This window comes from Schistocerca serialis, chromosome 1, assembly GCF_023864345.2.
Source record: "Schistocerca serialis cubense isolate TAMUIC-IGC-003099 chromosome 1, iqSchSeri2.2, whole genome shotgun sequence".
Taxonomy (NCBI): domain Eukaryota; kingdom Metazoa; phylum Arthropoda; class Insecta; order Orthoptera; family Acrididae; genus Schistocerca; species Schistocerca serialis.
The window spans coordinates 1,108,172,709-1,108,194,964 of record NC_064638.1 but is presented as its reverse complement, the minus strand read 5'-3'; the positions used below and the strand labels follow the sequence as shown (position 1 = coordinate 1,108,194,964).

Here is a 22,256-nt window from a genome sequence, read left to right as displayed (position 1 = left end):
TTCGTTTCAACAACACTGGCTCTCTAGGGAACAAATTAAATAGTTTTTTGTGGAACAGAAGTCTCAGATATGAAATCAAAAATAGCTCTATTACAATCTCGTATAAAGAACACTCATTTGTCTAACGAATCTCTAAAGACGCAATTAAAATGAAGCATTCAGATGGATAACTCATTAAAATCTCGTCTCTTTCGTAAACTTCATTCGCCTGTTACAGGTGCAAACATGTTTTAACTCCCACTTTGACGGAGAATGCGATAAATAAAAAGTGTAAACAGTAGAACACGACGTAATTGTCATTAATATGCATGAATTAAACATGCGGACGCGGCAAAGATGCGTCAGTGGTCGTTAATTCTCGCTCCGTGCGTTATCTGCGCCATCTGGTGCGTGGGCGCACGAGCCGTTAACGAGCGAATCGCAAACACGGTCGAGGTTCAGCGTGGAATTTCGCGTGGCCTGTAACGTGCGTGTTTTGTTCTAATGAAGCGCGGCGAGGAATGGCTGGCAGAGCTCCAAACGAGCTTTTCAGTAACGCCTGGTTATGAAAACATGCGCATGGCACGTAAATTGATTTTATAATTTGAGAAACACCGGCAACCGCAAATTCAGCGTGAATGCAGAGGTCAGCCACAAAACCTCGTCATCCCCCAAATCAATGTTTCAGGTCGCGCGATAGAAGGGGAGGACGCTAAAATATAATGCTAGCGTATTTCCAGAAAGCAAAGAACAAGATATACACTACTGGCCATTAAAATTGCTACACCACGAAGACGACGTGCTACAGACGCGAAATTTAACCGACAGGAAGAAGATGCTGTGATATGCAAATGATTAGCTTTTCAGAGCATTCACACAAGGTTGGCGCCGGTGGCGACACCTACAACGTGCTGACATGAGGAAAGTTTCCAACCGATATCTCATACACGAACAGCAGTTGACCGGCGTTGCCGGTGAAACGTTGTTGTGATGCCTCGTGTAAGGAGGAGAAATGCGTACCATCACGTTTCCGACTTTGATAAAGGTCGGATTGTTGCCTACAGCGACTGCGGTTTATCGTATCGCGACATTGCTGCTCGCGTTGGACGAGATCCAATGACTGTTAGCAGAATATGGAATCGGTGGGTTGAGGAGGGTAATACGGAACGCCGTGCTGGATCCCAACGGCCTCGAATCACTAGCAGTCGAGATGACAGGCATCTTATTCGCATGGCTGTAACGAATCGTGCAGCCACGTCTCGATCCCTGAGTCAACAGATGGGGACGTCTGCAAGACAACAACCATCTGCACGAACAGTTCGAAGTTCGACGACGTTTGCAGCAGCATGGACTATCAGCTTGTAGACCATGGCTGCGGTTACCCTTGACGCTGCATCACAGACAGGAGCGCCTGCGATGGTGTACTCAAAGACGAACCTAGGTGCACGAATGGCAAAACGTAATTTTTTTCGGATGAATCCATGTTCGGTTTACAGCATCATGATGGCCGTATCTGTGTTTGGCGACATCGTGGTGAACGCACAGTGGAAGCATGTATTCGTCATCGCCATATTGGCGTATTGCCCGGCGTGATGGTATGGGGTGCGATTGGTTACACGTCTCGGTCACCTCTTGTTCGCATTGACGGCACTATGAACAGCGGACGTTACATTTCAGATGTGTTACGACCCGTGGCTCTACCCTTCATTCGATCCCTGAAAAACCTACATTTCAGCAGGATAATGCACGACCGCATGTTGCAGGTCCTGTACGGGCCTTTCTGAATACAGAAAATGTTCGACTGCTGCCCTGGCCAGCACATTCTCCAGATCTCTCACCAATTGAAAACGTCTGGTCAATGGTGGCCGAGCAACTGGCTCGTCACAATACACCAGTCACTACTCTTGATGAACTGTGGTATCGTGTTGAAGCTGCATGGGCAGCTGTACCTCTACACGCCATCCAAGCTCTGTTTGACTCAATGCCCAGGCGTATCAAGGCCGGTATTAAGGCCAGAGGTGGTTGTTCTGGGTACTGATTTCTCAGGATCTATGCACCCAAATTGCGTGAAAATGTAATCACATGTCAGTTCTAGTATAATATATATGTCCAATGAATACCCGTTTATCATCTGCATTTCTTCTTGGTGTAGCAATTGTAATGGCCAGTAGTATATATGAAGAAACCAAAAGGTTAATTCATAGTAGTCTAGCATAAATGTTCCTAAAAACAAATCTATGTCAATAACCACGAATCAACCAGTTAAAATGCAGCACATGTGGTGTAAGGTATGTAGGAAAGAGCTGCAGAGCATTTGACACCAGATACATGCAAAATCAAAATAAATAACGTCACAGTTCTACTTCTGTTTGTGCACCTATTAAAAGGTTATACCCTGAATCGATAGGTTACAAAAAGTAGGTTTTTGCTAGAGGTAAATGTTTGGCAGTGGATAAAGTGGGACAGAACAGAAAATATAAGGAGCACTAATGATTTAAATAAGATTACAAAAACCATATAGATATTTCCTGGTTGCCGTACTATCTGCTAATAAGACACTAAAACAAAATAAAACTCAATAATAAAATCAATCCATAGCGTTTTTATGTACATTTAGAAGTCATAGCTACATTATCAGTTTCCTGTTCTAATACAAGGGCCTTCATTGTGATGTAAAGACGCTAGAAAAGTGTATCTGTGAATTTTGTTGATTTATGGCAACAATAACAATGTGCTTCTTACGAGACTCGAACATCTAACTTCGCAGTCCATGCACTACCCTCAAAGGAAATCTACAAAATTAACAGATAAGCGCTTGAGGCCTGTCGACATCACAATGAAGTTCCTTACATAACTATAGAAATCCTGATGACAAGCTGTGACTGCGAAATGTACGTTAGGACAAGAAAAGATACTATAAAGACCAGCCAAACAGGCTGTAATTAAGGATTCCTTCTATATAGACCTGCTATCTTTTCAGTTAGGCAGCGTCATTTTTGTCTCCTTAGGTTCAACAATTCGTTTTCCGTGCAGGTATCCTCTTCAGGAGATCATCAGGAATTTGAAGTGATCTACACTGTGTATAAGATATCTCTCCTTAGTAAAATTTGCTCGTGCTTCCAGCCGCGTCAGGTGGTTAAAATCCCACGAGCTTTCGACCGAGCTCTCCTCAGTCAATGTCAAGTGCTAGGGCAATGCACCATCTGTCTCGACTTCCATCGTAAACTTGATGTGGCCGTGAATGCTGTTCAGGTGTTCTAAGAATTTTCCCAGTTTTTCACGACCATGGGGCCAGATGATGAAAGTGTCACTGTGATGTCTTCATATTCTCCTTTTCGTCCCATTGCGAACACCACTGGGTCACCCACTTATAGATTGGCTAAACACCTGGCCAGCCTCCTTGCACTGCATATGGGTCATTGTGTGCATCACATCAAGAACACCGACGACTCTATATAGAATTAAACAGCTGTGTCTTAGTCAAGGAGATATAATGGTTAGTTTTGATGTGGTCTACCTGTTTACACGTGTTCCGGTCAAAGGCTGTATACAGGGTGTTACAAAAAGGTACGGCCAAACTTTAGGAAACATTCCTCACACACAAACAAAGAAAAGGTGTTATGTGGACATGTGTCCGGAAACTCTTAATTTCCATGTTAGAGCTCATTTTAGTTTCGTCATTATGCAATGTACTTCCTCGATTCACCGCCATGATTTCATACGGGATACTCTACCTGTGCTGCTAGAACATGTGCCTTTACAAGTACGACACAACATGTGGTTCATGCACGATGGAGCTCCTGCACATTTGAAAGCTCTTGTCTACACAACCCCGGTACCAAATGTAGAAACTCTTCGTGCTCGTATTGCGGACGGCTGTGATACAATACGCCATTCTCCAGGGCTGCATCAGCGCATCAGGGATTCCATGCGACGGAGGGTGGATGCATGTATCCTCGCTAACGGAAGACATTTTGAACATTTCCTGTAACAAAGTGTTTGAAGTCACGCTGGTACGTTCTGTTGCTGTGTGTTTCCATTCCATGATTAATGTGATTTGAAGAGAAGTAATAAAATGAGCTCTAACATGGAAAGTAAGCGTTTCCGGACACATGTCCACATAACATATTCTCTTTCTTTGTGTGTGAGGAATGTTTCCTGAAAGTTTGGCCGCACCTTTTTGTAACACCCTGTATAGCCGCACTGCTGGCTGTGACGTCACTAGTGCTGTCTTCCTCGACATATATGGTAATGTTTTCATCCCGCGTCCGTCGCGACCGTTTTAACCACGCGGTGGCCGGGTGCCAGTCTGTGCTGCAAATCGCCGTCCTTGTTGATGGTGTTTTCAGAGGTTTTTATTTCAATAGCTCCTTTTATGACGCTATCCCAAAATCCCTTCGTCCTCATAACGACACGTGTTTCGTCGAATAGACACGGCTCCAGCTAAGCCAAGTTGCTTTTATCGTTACGTCGATGACACTTTTATCATCTGGCCCCAGGGTCGTGAAAAAGTGGGAGAATTCTTAGAACACCTGAACAACGTTCACGGCTACATCAGGTTTAAGATGGAAGTCGAGACAGATGATGCATTGCCCTTCCTTTACGTCCTCGTTCGACGGAAAACTAATGGGCACCTCAGCCACAGTGTCTACAGCAAACCGACACACACAGATCGGTATCTGCACGCTCTCAGCCACCACCATTCGGGCCAAAAATGTGGCGTTCTGAACACCCTCGCCCATCGTGCTAAAGTCGTCTCAGACGCTGAAAGTCTGCTACTAGAGCTGAGCCATCTCTGAAAAGTCTTCCGGGAAAACGGATACAGCCACGGACAGGTGTCACAGGCCATATCTGGTGTGACACACAAGAAACACACCAACAGAGAAGAGAACACCACCGAAGAAGAAAGCAAGAAACTTGTTTTTTGCCTTTCTGTGGTACTGTGTCGGGAAAGATTAGCCGGCTCCTGAAGGGATATAACATTTCATCGGTGTTCAGGCCCCCAGAAAAAATTCGAAAGCTCATGAGGCCTGTGAAGGACTATCTAGGGCTTAGAACGCCCAGGGTGTACAAGATACTACGTCAGTGTGGCTGTTACTACGTCGGCCAAAGAGTACGCTCTGTGGAGCAACGCCGGACGGAACACTAGAGGTGCTTACGCCTACGCTATCCAGAAAAATCAGCCGTGGCAGAACACGCCTTAGAAAATGGACACCGAATTCTATTCGACGAAATATCTGTCGTTATGAGGACGAAGGGATTTTGGGATAGCGTCATAAAAGAAGCTATTGAAATAAAAACCTCTGAAAACACCATCAACGAGGACAGCGGTTTGCAGCTCAGCACAGCCTGGGATCCGGCCATCACGAGGTTAAAATGGTCGCGACGGACGCGGGACGAAAACATTACCATATATGGCGAGGAAGAGAGCACTAGTTACGTCACAGCCAGCAAAAAAATGGTTCAAATGGGTCTGAGCACTATGGGACTCAACTGCTGTGGTCATAAGTCCCCTAGAACTTAGAACTACTTAAACCTAACTAACCTAAGGACATCACACACATCCATGCCCGAGGCAGGATTCGAACCTGCGACCGTAGCGGTCGCGCGGTTCCAGACTGTAGCGTTAGAACCGTTCGGCCACTCTGGCCGGCCACAGCCAGCAGTGCGGCTATTTAACGACGCGGCCACGGCGACACAGAAGTCAGTCTTACCACTTGACAATGACTGAGGAGAGCTCGGTCGAAAGCTCGTGGGATTTTAACCACGTGAAGCGGCTGGAAGCACCAGAAAATTTTATTAATTCATATCGCCGTGAAACCATATATACCTCTCCTTTTCCCTGACAAAAGGAAAACTGCTGGATAATATTCAACAGGCTTTCATTGGTAGACCATCCTTAATTTTTAAGTTCTGGAAATGGGTGGCGCAAGAACGGGGATACTTCTAAACGAGGTATAAGCAAAATTTTACTTTTTGTGATACTACCGAAGTGGTTTGTGTCGGGTAGTTGATGTTTCTCGAACGTCGCGGCGCAGAGGTTTCTCGGACATCCTTCTATAAATGTTACACCGTAAGTTAAAACGCATGCACTATTAAGATCTCTGTCTTTACTTTTGTTACTCCACTGCCGTTATTCCATACTTCGTTCTAACCACCTACGACGTCCATCTTCTTGTAATTCTCTTTTATAGTTCTTTCTGTTCCATCTATGAATACATCACCACAGTCACACATCACAAATCAACTCATAAAGGCCTTCAGTATGGAGACGAACCAATGAATCCAATTACTTTTATTTTGAGCTGAAAATTTAAGTGTTAAATAATCTCTCAATTTGCAGAAAGTGGACCCCATTAAGCCGAGCAGAAATGTAACCAGCAAATGGGTGTAGGGTAATAACTGTACCACAATCTGCTGACAACGAAAAGAATGGTAGGATATATAAAAAGGACCAACAACAAAAAACCAATTATAAATTGCTGAGGACGTTCTCCCGCTGAAAGAGCTTTTGTAGTCTATTCAGCCAGAGAAAAATAATAAGAGTAATTGTAACAGCTGCTACTGAAGAAAGCCACAAAAATAAAACAAACATCATTTTCATTTCCTACAAAATCTGAAAATGGCAACGACAGCGGAAACCAACATCCCACTGCTACTGTATGTCCGTACGGTCCTTTTCTCTCTCCCTCTCTCTCTTTTCTGCCGGGACGCGCCCATACTCCTGTCGCAGCAGTGGAAAGTCAATTATGACGACACGAACCTAAGGGCAACACAATACCCAGTCCCTGAGTGGAAGAGCTCCGACCCGGCCGGGAATTGAACCCTGGCCTCTTTGCTGAACTATGCGCCACCCTGACAGCGTAGCTACCGACGTGAACGCACGCTGCGTTGGCTGCGTTCCTATACACGTTTTACTGCTGATATTCTTTCGCAGTTGCTACTAGTTGGCTGAATTTCGAATGACGCATTTTCCAGGCCATCAGAATTTGTTCCTTCAAAAATGGTTCAAATGGCTCTGAGCACTATGGGACTCAACTGCTGTGGTCATAAGTCCCCTAGAACTTAGAACTACTTAAACCTAACTAACCTAAGGACATCACACACATCCATGCCCGAGGCAGGATTCGAACCTGCGACGTAGCGGTCGTGCGGTTCCAGACTGTAGCGCCTTTAACCGCTCGGCCACTCCGGCCGGCTTTGTTCCTTCGCAAACAGTTTTGACACTATTCGCTACCGTCAGGTCGCCTTCCGCAACTGTTATTACATTTTCATTTTTTACCATGTAAAACAAATCGCTCCTTCTATTTTGTCAACATGAGAAATTTCAGTCACAGTGAACACATTTTGTAACAAAAAAGCTTTGAAGACCAGAAGATGACACATCTGTCGAAACCGGATGTCAAAATAACAAAAAGTTTATGCGACCTTGGATTAGAAAGTTTTCTTACCCAGTAAAACAGATCACTCCTTCTAATTTCTCAAAATTCAGTTTTTATTTTCGTCTACATTTTTCAGTAACAATTTAGTTTCAACCGCACCTGCTTGTCCAGTAAACCAGTACAAGGTAGTTTCCGTATTTCCTCTGTTACAGAAGGTACAAAGTTGTCAATTCCATTATTTATACTGAGGTACTTTCTGTCTTACTTTCTTATTCATAATGATTCCAACGCTTTTAAACGTTGACTATTCCTGTGGCTTTTATACTATATATGACCAAAGAGAAGGCTTTTGGACTTTCTTTTATTCCGCTGCTCTCTTATTCGTCTATCAGCCTTGTTACCAATCCTTTCAGTCCTGTCGATTACCACAATACATTTAGACTACCAGCATTCCGTGCTAAGATCCTCTATGTATATCGTCATCTTTGTGATAACTTCCTACTACGGAGTATATATTAGGAGAAGAGGCGGATTACTTTATATTAAAAAAAATTAGCCAAGGTTACAGTTCTTTTATCGCCTTCTATATCGCCATGCGTGCGTGTTAAGAATGTTGGATAATGAATGCACGACGTTCTGGAATGGGGGCGTACAGAAGGGGCGGTAATTAATCACTATGTGAAGTAATTAACATCTTCGACGTTGCACGGCTCCCTGTTCGAGAATATCCCGAAAAGGTTACCGACAGTGATTAATATCCCTGACACAAACTAAATCTTCTAGGGCAACGCCATGTTCCACAACAAACGCATTGTTTACAAACTCTGAAGCCACGAGCTAAGTCCTACGTATCGTTAACGGTGATGCTTGTGTTCTTTCGTTCTTGTATTTTTTGTAGCATCAACTTACTTTTCTTCTCTGTAGTTACTCGATGTCCCACCGTTAGCGGGTTAGTACGCAGAACATGTTCGCTCTCCCGTGAGATGTATTTTGAAACCGAAATGCGACACTTTGGAGATCGTTATCAACGCTCATACATCGTAGCACTATTGTATTGTGATGATTGCGCCAGTTTCGGTAAGGCGGTGATCAGGGCAAAGATTGGTTTGAGTTCTATGGTGTTTACAGTACACGAGCTTCTTGGAGACCCTTCGGCTCACGTATTCTGATAGATCATAATACTGTCGAACGACATTTCTTTTCCGTATTTGTTGCCAGTTTGCAATCAAATATTATTATGGAGCTTTAGCCACAGGTAAAACCTTTTTTTTCCTACATGTCACAAATTTTTCATTTCCAATAGACAATCGTTTTATCCTTCCATTATTTCTACATTGTTGTCATTAAAATTGTGATACCAGAAACGATAGCTTACACAGCGCAATAAGAAAGTGATCAAATTTGTAACTGCAGCTACGTTCCGATGTGACCAGCTCAAGAGTTAAGATGTGCAAATGGCTTACTTTAGGTGTTCCTAGCTACGTACAAGGGAATATCTCGTGGACAGTAAAAATGTAGAAACTTCCTGGCAGATTGAAATGTTTGAACGCAGAACCTTTTCCTTTCTCAGGCAACTGATCTACCAACCTTTTTATTTGTTTATTTATTTTTAATGAAATTATTCATCAACAGGTAGTAAGAAACTTTTACATTGACTTTAAATGCAACATTTAAATAAAATGTATAAATGGTAAGAACTTTTCTCTTTTCCATTTATCGTCGATGATTTCTTGTTTTTCATTCTTCATGTGTTGTTTGATGTCATATACAGACTCTCTTCCCTCACTGAAGAGGGATGAACCACGTGAGTATTCTTGCCCTGGATATTGGAAATGGTTTGACGTCCATGTACATTTTTTCCTTGCCGTTTATTTCGTTATCAGTCGTTCACAGCAAACTTGCTGTTTAAATTTTATTCATTTTAACAGGCCTGAAATTTCGGAGCAATCTACTGTTCAGTGTATGGTAGTGTCAACTATTCCACAGTACAGCTATCGGGATTAAATCATTTATAAACACGTAAGCTGTTGAGCGCAACCTTGAACTTAAGTATTTGGCTACAAAATTTGACCAGACCGTCTCCACCCAGTTTAAGCCTTTGTTTTTCATCTAGTTTTCTGATGAATATGGAGTTTTTTCCCAATGGTTTTGGTTATTTTCTTTGTTGTATAGAATCTTGCATTGCGAGTCTTCTCTAAAACATAAGTTGCTGTTTGCAAGCCACGAATTATATCTGCTGGCGTCCTCCTGTCAGCCATATTTTCTGTCATTATTTTCCTTTAGTAAGTTCGACCAACTAGCTGGTAATTTGAAGATATTTTTTGAGATTTCTCACTATAAGGGCTGAACATTTTGCCTCAGAATTTATTAACCCTAGGTCGCCTTCGGTAAGTGGTTTCGTCAGCTGATCCATTGCTACTGGAACAACATACCTTCCCAAATAAATCAGCCTATGTACTTTTTGATTTTTACTATACATGTACTATCTACTGGTATGATTTGTGCAACATACCCCATTTTGGAAAGGGCCTGCATGTTTACACATTCAGTCTTTTGGTGTTTAATTTTCTTGTACTATTCGCTCTCAGGGCACTTCTTGCTTTTTCTACCTCTCCGTTGGAATTGACGTTAATTAACTCGTGTTGTTTCTTTTCACCTTCGGTGAATAGATGTAGCATGGGATGGTCACATTCATTTAGCCACAAGAGAATTGGTTCAACATTGTTTATCGTTGCCCGTGGAGCTTTAACTTCCGATACTTTTGTGGTGTCTAGGAGTTCTATAATTATAGTGGTAACGTCATTAGCTTAGGTGTTCACAGTGAATCTTTGTGCACCACCACGGAATCCTGATATTGAGGTTACTTGCTGTGCTGATTGATGATCCTAAAGAGATGACAAACAGTACTATTTATTAGGGATAGCCCTGTCGGACAGACATTGGACAGGGAATGTTTTTGTGAAACATCCTTTCATTTGCACCTTGGAAAACATTCGGTACTGGCTTGGTAATAGTAAATCTATTGTTCTTGGTGGGAATCTGAAATGCTCTAACAGATTCATTATGTACTGATGGCTGACTTCATCGAAGACTTTCTTTAAACCTTCGCAGGAGGTAGGAGTTCAAGTATTGGATGAAGTAAAACTATGAGGAGAGTCGTGAGTTATGCTAGGGTAGCTCAGTTGGTAAAGCAATTGCCCGCGAAAGGCAAAAGTCCCGAGTTACAGTTTCGGCCCGTACACAATCTGACATGCCGGGAAGTTTCATATCAGCGCACACTAAGCTGCAGACTAGACAAAAAGTTGATCCCACTTAGCCACAGGAGGGTGTAATGTCATGAACTATCATGAACTAATTCTGCCAACTGTGGTGGTGCAGTTGCTAGCACACTGGAGAGGGAACGGGAAGAATGGTGTTCAGAAACCAGTTTCGATCATCGTAAGGCAAATATTAGCGTGTTCTCCTTGAGAAAGTCGCGTCTTGTTGCATTACTCATTCTTCCTTAATCCAAGCTGTTGCTCTATCTCTAATGACCCCATCACTAACGGAATGTTAAACCCTACTCGTCCTTCTTTATAAACTTCTCTTATTTCCTTTTATCGTTATTCTACATTTTGCATTTAATGTATTTTTCTTGGTTTATAACTTTTATAGCCGTTTGTATATGCACTGAGGTGACAAAAGTGATAGGATACCTGCTAATATCGTGTCGGACCTCATTTTTCTTGCCGTAGAGTGGAAACTCGAAGTGGCATGAACTCAACAAGTCGTTAGAAGCCCCTGCAGAAATATTGAGCCATGCTGCCTCTTTAGCACTCTATAATTGCGAAAGTGTTGCCGGTGCAGGAGTTCGTACACGATCTGACCTCTCAATTATGTCCCATACATGTTCGATGACATTAATGTCTGACGATACGGGTGGCCAAACCATTCGCTAGAATTTCCAGAACGTTCTTCAAAGCAGTCGCGAGAAACTGTAGCCCGGTGACATGGCGCATTGTCATCTACAAAAATTTCATCGTTATTTGGCAGCATGAAGTTCATGATCGGCTGCAAATGGTCTCCAAGTAGCCGAACATAGCCATTTCCTATATATGAAGGTAGTATCTGTTCCCGAAAGAACAGATACCATTGATGACCGGCAAACATGTCCCCAATGATGTATACCAACGCCTGTTTGCAGCTACGGTGTCGATTTAATGATCATTTCATTATCATTTCATCAATGGTATCTGTTCTTTCGGGAACAGATACTTCCTTCATATATAGTTAAAATATGGCTACCCGGCCATTGACCTTCTTGTGCGAACGCACACGCTATGCCCCAACTCGTACGAAACTTGGTAGGGTAATCTGCCAAGAGTAATGAGTGTGATGGGCCAACATCTAATAGGCGCACTACGAATGTAGTGGTGTGGACATGTTGGGAATGTCTCATGGGGAGCGTGCAAGGGATAAGTCCCTGCAGGCGCACTATCCTATGTGCCCTTGGGGCTCAGATGGATACAGCGTTTGCCATGTAAGCAGGAGATCCCGGGTTCAAGTCTTGGTGGGAGCACACATTTTCAACATGTCCCCAATGATGTATATCAACGCCTGTTTGCAGCTAGGGTGTCGATTTAATTACCATTTCATAGCCATTTCCAATCAATGATCGGTTCAGTTGGACCAGGGGACCTAGTCCATTCTACGTAAACACACTCCACACCATTATGGGTTCCTCACCAGCTTGCACAGTGCCTTGTTAACAACTTGAGCCCATGGCATCGTCGTGGTCTGCGCCACATTCGAACCCTACCATCAACTCTTACAAACTGAAAACGGGGCTCATTTGACCAGGCCACGGTTCTCCAGTTGTTTAGGGTCCAAATGATAAGGTCACGAGGCCCACGTGAGGCGTTACAGGCGACGTCGTGCTGTTAGCGATGGCACTCGCGTCGGTCGTCTGCCGCCATAGCCATTAAGGCCAAATTTCTTCTCACTGTCCTAAACGATACATTCGTCCCCCATATTTATTTATGCATTTACTTCACGCAGTGTTGCTTGTCTGTTAGCACTGACAATTATACGCAAAGGTCGCTGGTATCGGTCCGTTTGCGTCGTCCGTGGCGAGAGATAATGTCTCCAATTTGGTATTTTCGGCACATTCTGGACACTGTGGATCTCGGAACATCGAATTTTCTAACGATTTCCGAACTGGAATTTCCATGCATCTAGCCCCAACCCTACCATTCCGCGTTCAAAGTCTGTTACTTCCTTTAGTGCGGCCATAATTACGCTGGAACCTTTTCACATGAATCACCTGTGTACAGATGACATCTCCACCAACGCACCGTCTTATGTGCACTATATTACTGTCATCCGTATATGTGCACACCCCTATCCTATGACTTTTGTCACCTCAAAGTATTAACATGTAGATCTCTTTTGTATGACTGAATGCATGAAAATAATTATGTACTTATGAAGAAATTTATATATTCTCAATTTTGTTTTGCGTTATATACATTTGTATTCGTACAGATTCTTTGCCGTAATAAGTAGTTTCACACTTGAACTTGGATATCCTCCAATGCATAAAGATAAAATAATGTGTTTTCTACGCGACACTGAGGAACGAACATGGTTTTCAAATTTATTAGTAAGAGTTGTTTCATGTAATTGCAACGTACTCATCTCAAAATTTACAACAAACCTTATTATAGTGAATTAGTGATCTTTTCAGATATTCTAAGAAAATAACAGTGCACATCCGTTAATGTTTGGAAGACGAGATAGCGTTTCTGTTTGCGAAACTACTCATTGTTGTGCACTTGTACCCGTCGGCACGTAATACGGAACGCAGTTCATTAGAGAGATCGCAAAACGGAAGCGACAGTGGGAAAACAAAGCACTGGATAATTTCGTGGGTTCATTAGAGATGACTTTCTTTTTCTGCTTTCAGCGCGTGCGAACACGGAGCTCACAGGGGAAGTGTTGCGCAATTTAAAGAAAATTTTCTCATGTGGAAAGAAAAACGGGAAAAGGAACATCTGTGTGAAGTTAAATGAAAGTAGGAGTCTGCAGTTAACGAAGACATTATTGAATGGCCACGCAGAAACAAAACTTCGGGCAGCAATCTGCTTATAAATGTGTCAGGGGAAAGAACCTGAGCGGTAACAACCTGTTTAAGAGATTGATAGTATGGTACTAAGAACAGCAGCGCTATACGAACACATTAAGTCACTGGTAGACAGTAGCCGTAAAGGCTTGTTCTGGAGTTGCTACAGCAGTTTTTTCTAGTAATAACAGTGTTCACTTAACTTCCTACGAATGCTGCCATATTCTGTTGTCATTTGGCGCTATTGTACAGAAATACCCGTGGATGATGTGAAAATAATGTAAAATCAATAGAGGTGCTGGAGTGATATCGAACCGCGATACTCCCCACTAGTTACGATTGTTTGTACGAAGGCAAAGTGAAATGGACTCGGCCTGATTTCAATACCCAAAATGCAAAATGCACTAGCGTTTCGACATACTCCACTTTCAAGTCAATACACTTCTTGCAAGGTTTTCGGTGTTAGTCGCTTCCACAGCTGAATTGTTTTAGATTAGGAAATAACTACAAATTTAAGAGCACCAATCTGATAAACAGGATAGATGTTTCAACAAAAAATACCTCACACATCATAATTTTCCATTGCCAAGGAGTCGTTGTGAAAACGTGAACTGCCCTAACGCTTTAGTAATTTAGCACTCTAGATGTATTCTGACATTTTGTCCAGTCATCCAGACTTTTATTCGTCAGTAATTGTTTTACCCTATACGAGGTGAATCATGAGAAGAATCCCTGTCCTAAAGGTGTCAGGAGAAGATCCACATTTCTGCTTCGCTGAAGTCCACCAGTTTCGACCTACTGCTCTTGTAACGAAACCTTTGACCAAGAGCTGTTTCTACATTATTTTATAAATTGTGCATCTTTTACTTTTCCGTTTATTTCATGTTGACGAATCATAGCCTTGTGAAGACCATTGCGAAACAAGACTAGCACATTGTCAGAAGAGAATACGGCGGTCCGGTTCCCTTCAGACTCAGGTGTGCTGCGGTACTGATACCATGTGCATCACAGTGTGGGGGTGAAATGGCGTGGCAATTGGAAACATAATCCGTATTTGGGTACGCTGAACAGTACAGCTCTTGCGGGCAAAACCCTTAAACTGCAGAGAGATTCGTGGTGAAATTCTAACGGTATAGGGACTAAGTGCAATGTTGCATTCAGCCGAGGTGAAGAGCCAACAATGTGGACAAGTCTGCACAGACGTGGGTCATGCTGATCGGAAAGGAAGGCCATCGACATCGAGCACAGACGACAATGTCCAGGCAATCGAGAAACTGATTCGCAGAAAATGCAGATTTTCTGACCACCAGAAGGTTCATACTGCGGTTTTCATATGGCTCCGTGACTGAGGAACGAAATTCTGTCGTCGAGGAACTGAACAATTCAAATGGCTCCGAGCACTATGGGACTTAACATCTTAGGTCATCAGTCCCCTAGAACTTAGAACTAATTAAACCTAACTAACCTAGGGACATCACACACATCCATGCCCGAGGCAGGATTCGAACCTGCGACCATAGCAGTCCCGCGGTTCCGGACTGCAGCGCCTAGAACCGCACGGCCACCGCGGCCAGCGAGGAACTGAACAGTTGGTAGAAAGCTCCTACCGCTGTTTATACAGTCTTGGTGCCTATACTGAAGAGTAGTGTCATGCGGGCTTCAATAAATGGTACTTGGTCTGCCATAATAGTCTGTAACTTACTTTTGAAGCCGCCTCGTACGAGTTACCTCAACAGATATTTGTTCCCGGACATTTCAGTTTTTGACCAGCCCTAGAAATACGGATACCCTGTATTACTGTGCAACTTATACCAACATGATAAAAACGAAATTTCATTGATGCCAACGCCACCTCAGCGCCAAACCTAGAACTTTTCACTTCGCTCTCCTACGTCCGTGGGTCATTAAGTTAATATGTGGTGTAGCGTAATCTCGGGCGAATCGGTACAAAAATCTGAAAATTTATAATGCTAGTTTTATTATTAGTAGAAAGTGTAACGTTTCTAGTTCAGTCTTTAACATAATATTTAAGGAACGTTTACAGGGCATATTGCTTTTGTAAACAGATACATACTGAATGTATTGAAGATAGCAATTAGGTATCATATGTCCCTATTTACCTTTGTCAGTGAGGAAGAATCGGGACAGTCACTGAGATGAATCGGAATAATTTTACAAGAACATTTCTTCTCCTTTTCGCTGTCGCATAAATTACATATTTATTTAGGAGGTATATTGAGTGTCTTAGGACATTTTCCATGGTTTCACCCAATAAAGAAATGATGAAAGCCATAACGATATGAAGAGAGACCTTCAGCCTACCTGAATGCTGTTTCTGGATTGCGCTTACGAAAAGCAATAAGCCAGTCACTTCCTGCTACTTGATGTTGTTTAGGAAACTTATATTCGATCTCATTTTGCTCTGCGACGAAAAAAACATCTTTTCTTAAAACGTCAGAATTCAATCCGAACCCACATGCCGAGAACTTGAGCATCTGTTCTGCTAAATACTTTTCTTATTCAACGATAACCTCAGATTTTCATCCTTCTTCTTCAGCTGATCATCATTACTACTTTGTGGTAGACGTGAACGAGACACCCCAAATAACTTACGAGGCATGACGTATGCTCCTCCCTTGACGGATTGCAGTAATAGCTTTCCGCATATCATCGTCCCTCCCACCACCTTTACCATTATACATTTGCGAGATATCCATATTCAGTCTTAATGTAGTATGTTTAATCTACAGAGGTTAGTAACACTGAAATCATTTTCCATGAACATAAGAAGCACCATAAACTCATTTCAGATCCCCGATCTAAAATCTACCACAAACGAATACATAATCAGAGTAACGATTAACTAACTAACCAAGTTTAAAGAAACAAAATATTAGAAATCAAAAGCTCCTGTTCGTCTTACCATAAGTAACTAGTATCTGCTATGAGAAATTCAGGACACGAAACTACACTGGCACTTTATTAGGCGGTTTTCTGATACACTATGTGATCAAAAGTATCTGGACACCTGGCTGAAAATGACTTATAAGTTAGTGGCGCTCTCCATCGGTAATGCTTGAATTCAATATCGTGTTGGCCCATCCTTAGCTTTGATGACAGCTTTCACTCTCGCAAGCATACGATCAATCAGGTGCTGGAAGGTTTCTTGGGGAATGGCAGCCCATTCTTCATGGAGAGGTATCGATGACAGTCGGTGAGGCCTGGCACAAAGTCGGAGTTCCAAAACATTCCAAAGGTGTTCTATAGGAATCAGGTCAGGACTCCATGCAGGCCAGACCATTAAAGGGATGTCATTGTCGTGTAACCACTCCGCCACAGGCCGTGCATTATGAACAGGTGCTCGATCGAATTGAAAGATGCAAACACCATTCCCTAATTGCTCTTCAAACAATGGGAAGCGAGAAGGTGTTTAGTAGGCCTGTGCTGTGACAGTGCCACGCAAAACAACAAGGGGTGCAAGCCCCCTCCATGAAAAACACGACCACACTATAACACCACCGCCTCCGAATTTAATGTTGGCTCTATACACGCTGGCAGATGACATTCACCGGGATTTCGCCATACCCACACCCTGCCGTCGGATCACCACATTGTGTACAGTGATTCGTCACTCCACACAATGTTTTTCCACTGTTCAATCGTCTAATGTTTACGTTCCTTACACCAAGCGAGGGTCGTTTGGCATTTACCGACGTGATACGTGGCTTATGACGAGCCGCTCGACCATGAAATCCAAGTTTTCTCACCTCCCACCTAACTGTCATAGTACGTGCAGTGGATCCTAATGCAGTTTGGAATTACTGTGTGATGGTGTGGACAGATGTCTGTCTATTACACATTGTGACCCTCTTCAACTGTCGGCGGTCTCTGTCAGTCAACAGACAAGGACGGCATGTACGCTTTTGTTCTGTACGTGTCCCTTCACGTTTACAGTTCACTATCGCATTGGAAAAAGTGGACCTAGGGATGTTTAGGGGTGTGGAAATCTCGTGTACAGGCGTATGACACAAGTGACACCCAATCACCTGACCACGTTCGAAGTCTGTGAGTTCCGCGGAGCGGCCCATTCTACTTTGTCACGACGTCTAATGTCTACTGAGGTCGTTGATATGGAGTACCTGCAGAAGGTGGTAGCACGATGCACCTAATATGAAAAACGTATGGTTTTGGGTGTGTCCGGATACTTTTGATCACATAGTGTACATAAAATGTAGAAGATATTAGTAATCTAGAGATGGCAGCAATCTTCTGTACCCAGTTCATTTCTGCTGGGGAACGAATATTCTAAAACTGTCCCTATGCATCCACTGTCCCGATTCATCCGAGCTTGGCCTATCCAACTCCTTGGCGCTATCGTCATATTATCACACTGTCACGACAGCCGATCGTTGCTTCAGTCTCTGCATTAAGGTTTTCTCAATCGTGAATGTTAGTTTTGAAGAGGAATGTTACCGTCTCTTCTTTAATTACTTCCTGCGTCGTAATCGCAAGCTGGCTGGACCCCATTCCAGTTCTCTAATAAAGGACAGTCCCTTGGTTTCAATGGGGATTGCATCCTGTTCCTATCTAGCGGAGAGGTGGAAGGAGGTAATTTTAGTCAGAAGTAAAATACAGGCAAGTCCCACAGGAAATGCAGTTTAAAGCGAGTCACTAATTAGGCCCGCGAGACTACACCACGCTATAGTTTACTAGAACGAGGTGTTTTCCCAAGTGATAGAGTGGAAACTTCATTCCGTCAGACAGCTGCACACGACGGCAGACCTGAGGCGTAACGGACCGCCCCCAACGAGGGGGGCAGGGTTAGCAGTCTCATAATTAAGCCGGCTCATCCACCTGAGACGGGAATGCTCGAGACGTGACCTTTATACTACAGCAGCAGGAGACGTGGTCTGTTAACGACCGTAACGATGCTCCGCCTGATACGGAGGCGCTCTTGTTGGCTGTCGGCGGTCACCGACCTCTGAACTCGCCTGCCCCAGTCGTCCCACACGTCCTTTTAATACAGTTAAACCCAGTGGCTTTATAGGTTCGAAGCTGAATCAAAGGATTCTTGAAAAAGTCCGACATTGGTCCGTGTTGTGGTTTGGCAAGCTATTGTAAAAATCAAAAATGGAGGGATGATTAAGATGTCTTATTGTCTTGCTCCTGCGGCGATGTGTAAATTTTCACTCCTCGAAGCGTCGAAGCTCTTAGGACTTAACTGCCTAGCAACTATGCAGTTATGAGAAACGGAGGACAGTGTCGGACTGCGGAAACAGGGCGAAAGAAATCGGCCGTTTGTTTTTCAAACAAATCGTACCGGTTATTGCCTTAAGCCATTTAAGGAAACCTCGGAAACCCTAAAATCTATGTCTCTGTATGTCCATCTTTTCAGAGATGGTTGCGGGACTCGGCTGCTCGATACAGGTTGTCAAATTAAACACTTTTCAGCCATCTACTTTCCAAACTTACTTTATTTGGCTACCACTTTCGGGGATTTACTACATTATCTTCAGGCTCCTGGTCGACGTGTAGAAAGACTTCATCTTGGTTCCTGTCAAAACAGGGGCCAACATTCAAATGCTGCTGACTCGGCAGTTGATCGTTGAAGCGATCGTTATAACAAGCAGAAATCTACAATCACCAGTATTCGAATGTTGGCCCCTGTTTTGACGAGGATCGAGGTGAAATCTTTCTACAAGAAATCTTGCTTCACGAAATGAGTCTGTAACAGGTATAAAAATTACCAAAGACAGACTAACTATTGCACTCTGTAGTAACGATAATGACAGTCACAAAACGCCAGTGCTTGTGATCATATTGTACCGTACGACCCACTTATTTTGCAGTGCAGGCACTACCGTACATTCCACTCTCGCGTATGATTTTTTACTGTTTCGACGTTTTCTTTTCGTTTATTTAAGGCTTGAACATGGAATTTTTTAACGTGGAACAATATTTCAGACAGTATTTCCAGTTGAAAATTAAAGTTGTGATGTACTCTATTGTATTGTTTGGTGGTATTGTGACGCTATGAGTAAATAAAAGTCTTCCTCTAATAATCTGATCTATTTTGAGTTCTGTCCATGCTTCCGGTCCCATTGAGGGCGGATCAGCGAGGTTCTACTGTAGGAAAAATTGGAACGATAAGAGAAGATTAACAAGGCTGCTGCGCAAGGGTGACACTCAAAATCGTGAAACGTTCCACATTAATATGACAGGCACCTGAACTTATCATAGAAAGAGCAAAATTCAAAAGCTTGGCAATAAATAAACTGAGTTACATAGCGCAGATACTTCTAGTGCCTGTTCCCATACTAGATAGCATCCAACGGGCGCCATGCTTGTTAATGGAGAGGGGAAATACTTTTAACGTGTGTTACGACATCTTAACACTGCCAACCAGAAACGGTGACCTACACCTCACGAACGTAAGGCAAAAATACAAACTCTCCTGGTCAGTCACACACGCAAAACTACGTGAAACAGGAACCGCAGTATTATTAAGACCTTAATCAACAGATTAAGCAATACTAAGAGCTTTAAATATTTTACGTCAGTTCTTTATCGAATTCAGGTACGTAGACAAGAACGAAAATCTACAGTATTTCTTAATTAATGAAATGATTTATAACTTCTTTAACGAGCAATGGCAAACAAAATCACTTAAATGAAATCTACCCTCAGGCAAAGTGGACTATCATCTGGAGAAATGTACACAGCAAAGTATCATCTGGCGAAATGTACACAGCAAAGTCTATCACCTAATGCTGAAGACATGTGGCACGTGGTCGTCAACGAAACCATAGCAACTAACGAAAAATTATACAACATGCACCTCAGCACAAGTTTCACAAGAGAAACATGTGCTCTCATAGATGTGTTAAATCACAGGTTCACATGCGGAATCGAATCTGATCTCCCGGCTCAAACCCAAGGAGACTTGCGACCACAGATCGCACTATCCCAAAACGCATCGACATAATGGAAATGATAAGGGAAATTTGTTCGCAACTGCGAATACGGACAAGCTTCAGCTGCACAGCGGAATGACAATGAAAATTTTTGCCGGGCAGTGACTAGAAACCGGATTTCCCAATCCTCGCTAGCGGCCACCTTACTTTTTCTTTCGTTTTGTTCGATGTGGTCGGGGCGGACGTCACAAGACATCCGTTCAAGTTGATCGTTGATTCCTTTACTCAGTGGTTTTTATTACAGAGGGCAAGCGAACACACTGAGCTACCGTGCTATTCAAGCACGCTTCACTGCCAGACCCAAATGAAGGAACATTGCGTCGCACTTCCGAACAACAGAGTCATTGGAATATCTGAAATAATGAATAGTAAATGCTGCGGTACCCACAACCCAGATGCTTGGGAAAATGGCTACTTATTTAATTGGCAACTGACAGCCGTTTTCAACGATTATGACTCGTACAGAGAATCAAACAATAAAATTCTACCGGAACTACGCAAAACTATTGGGAACATGCTCAACATAATTATTACAGCATGATAACTAGGGGAAGGAAAAGGAAGCCAACAATTGTCAAAAGAGACTGAAGTGTTCCGAAGCGCCGAGCTTCCATGCATGTGATGGAAGAAATCGCAGACAGAGCCCAAGGCAAAACTTCAGTGCTATACTTCTAAATGTAAATTTTTATTGTAATATTAATATGTACAATAATCTGGAGAGTCATTAATAAATGTTTATTCTACGCAAAAGAAAAGCAAGCCAGTGTCTTCAAGCACTTAACCATCGTGGTTGGTAAAGTCGACTCGATATCGTTGAAATCACGTTTACGTGGCCAGCTCCCCACCTGGCTGATTTCCAGAAACCTATCATTCGTCGAGGCAGTTGTTTGTTATGTCGATAATTGAAAAAGGAGTTACAAGTATGAGGAAATCAAGTGATTTCATATGGAACAAGGGAGCTGATAAAGATAGGACCAAAATTTGAAGCAAACCGTAATGGAAATGTGTCAGAATAGACTGAGTTAAAGAAAACTGGCCAGGAAAGAGGACTGATAGAAAGTGAGAAAACACAGTAACAGCGCCTGACAACAACCTTCCAAAATCGTGTTGCTAAATGACAATGCTGACAGTAGTATTGATTGTGTGAGGGTCGCTTCAGTATACTGAAGGACTGACGAATCAGTATTGTCAACAAATATTGAACGTTTGTGAGTGATGGCGTAGTCGATCTTCCTTCAGTGGTTATCTTGGCTCGATATCTCGCTCTAAATTGAAGCTCTGATTGGTTGAGGAACTACTGCGGCTAATTCTAAAAGGCCGAGAAGCGTGGTTTTGAGGGAAAAGTGAGACTGGAGAGCGACTGTTTCCTTGCTGAGAGAAGAAGTGACGTCACAGCGCAACTAGCTGTACGTCGAGGACTGTGGATGTTGTCCTGTGTGGACTGGCAGTCGTATGTGTTTATATTTGGTTATGCAGGATTGAACGGAGGAAACAGTGTTTCGTGTACGGCTCGGCGCGTTCTAGCTTGGCTTAGTTCCAATGTGGATTGCGCTTTCGGCGAATGCATTTCCTGTTTATTTCCTACTGAAGGCGCCGCTCCAGATCTAACTTACGGAACAAGTTACTGCCGATACTATGTGGAACGTAGTCAGCCTTGAGTCGTCGTGTGGCTGATGTACATGGCAATGGTATTGCAGCACTAACAATGAAGGTCGAAGCGAAACTTTATTTATAAACATTAGCCTGCTATAAATACACCGCGTGAGGTCGCCATCCTGGTAACCACACACATATTTAGTTGAAGTTTCCGCAAAGTAAAGC

General features: G+C 43.0%; 1 protein-coding gene and 1 non-coding gene across 2 annotated transcripts in view; one reads left to right on the top strand and one right to left on the bottom strand.

Moving 5' to 3' along the window:
- The window catches only part of LOC126416629 (nucleoprotein TPR), a 195,626-nt gene that overhangs the window by 73,914 nt on the left and 99,456 nt on the right, over positions 1-22,256 (bottom strand). The window lies entirely within an intron of this gene.
- Positions 19,569-19,675, top strand: LOC126424611 (U6 spliceosomal RNA). The gene has a single exon (XR_007576199.1). It is a non-coding gene; the product is annotated as a U6 spliceosomal RNA (small nuclear RNA).